Raw genomic sequence first — 1,911 nt, forward strand, 5'->3', positions numbered from 1 at the left:
GAAGATCAGCCCTGAGCTAACATCCATGCCAATCCTCCTCTTTTTGCTGAGGAAACTGGCCCTGGGCTAACATCTGTGCTGATCTTCCTCCACTTTATATGGGACGCCGCCACAGCATAGCCTGACAAGCAGTGCCTCGGTGCGCCCCCGGGATCCGAACCCGGGCCGCCAGCAGCAGAGGGCGTGCACTTAACCGCCACGCCACGGGGCCTGCCCCAAGCTTTTTACACTTTTAAAAATCCATCCAGTCACTGAGAATTTCTGCTCCTAGAATGTTCAACCTCTGAATATAGAGAAATACCTGAACATTAACAGTCACCTTTCCTCAGCCTTTTTATACCATATCTCAGGTGAATGGTCAAGTTTAGTCTGTTGAATGGTTCTAAATATTGGGGGGACATCTGCAGGAAGTAAAACCATTCAGAACAAACTTCTGATTTGACTAGAAAACGTAGTGTGGAAAGCCAATTCAATAGAGTTTTAAATCAGTTGAATTTTTTCCCTAATATTTATGTCTATTCAATGGAGGGATATCAACACCAATACAAAATCATCAATGAACATTTGCAATTTTATTTTAAAACTTTTCTTGGGATTCACTTATGCATTCAACTTTCAAACTGCAGCAAAATTAATTTCAGCATTTGTCAGAAGAGTCTATGAGTTTATCAGGACGCTCTTGCTGAATCGGCCAGGCATCTGCTCCCAGGTTCTAACCCACGCAACCCACTGTTTATAGAGCTACCCAGAAAGAGCATATTGACAAAAAATACTTGTAAATATAACCAGAAAAATAGTTGTGCTAATTCCAATATTGATACAACAATGATAGGAATTCCACTATGTGTAAACAAAGCATCAGCTTTATGTAAAACCTCTGGGTCATTTAGACTCTTTTGAGAAAAACTGATAATAAAAGAAAATATTGAAAACTTATTCAAAATCCCACAGTCCACAGAAAGCCATCAAAATATTTCCAGTTTTTCCATGTGGGTGTGTAAGCATATATGGTATATATTTTAGATTTAAAATTAAAAAATAATATATTGTGGGGCCGGCCTGGTGGCGTAGTGGTTAAGTTTGTGTCTCCATTTCAGCACCCCAGGGTTCGCAGGTTCAGATCCCAGGCGCGGATCTACACACTGCTCATCAAGCCATGCTGTGGCAGCATCCCACATACAAAATTAAGGAAGATTGGCAAAATAAAGGAAGATGTTAGCTCAGGGACAATATTCCTCAAGCAAAAAGAGGAAGATAATAAATAAATAAATAAATACATAAATAAATACATAAATAAAAATATATTGTGTGTCTCTGTGTATGTGTGAAGAAATTGTGAATTTTTACCATGTCTTCACATATATCGGCATAAAGTTGTTTACGATAGTCTCTTTAATCTGTTTTATCTCAAGTCGTGCCTATTTTTTAATTTCTAACCATTTAGATGTTTTTGGTCTCATTTTTATCTTCATATATTGAACACCTAAAAAATTAGCTTTCAATAATATTTCCTGTATTTTAATTTTCCTCTAAGTAGTGGTAAACAAAAATTTTTATCTGCAATGGTTTTATCATAATTCAGTTCCAAGTAATTTTCTAATTTTCATTATGGTTTCTTCAACCCATAAGCTTTTATTTTTCTAGTTTTAAAATATGTGTGGTCTATTAGCAATCTTTTTGTTATTGATTACTCAATTATGCTTTTGTTAGAGAATGAAGTCTGTGTGATACAGACTTTGAATTTTCTGAGTCTTGATTTACAATCTAGATTATGATGAAATTTTTAAAATATTCTTTGTGTGTTTGGTATTAAAATGTATACTTTCCTGTTTTTGACTTAAGCATAAGGTGACTCTGATAAGTTTGTTAGTTTCATTAATTGTGTCTCTACATACTCTAAATCCATACTTT

Source organism: Diceros bicornis, chromosome X, assembly GCF_020826845.1.
Source record: "Diceros bicornis minor isolate mBicDic1 chromosome X, mDicBic1.mat.cur, whole genome shotgun sequence".
Taxonomy (NCBI): Eukaryota; Metazoa; Chordata; class Mammalia; order Perissodactyla; family Rhinocerotidae; genus Diceros; species Diceros bicornis.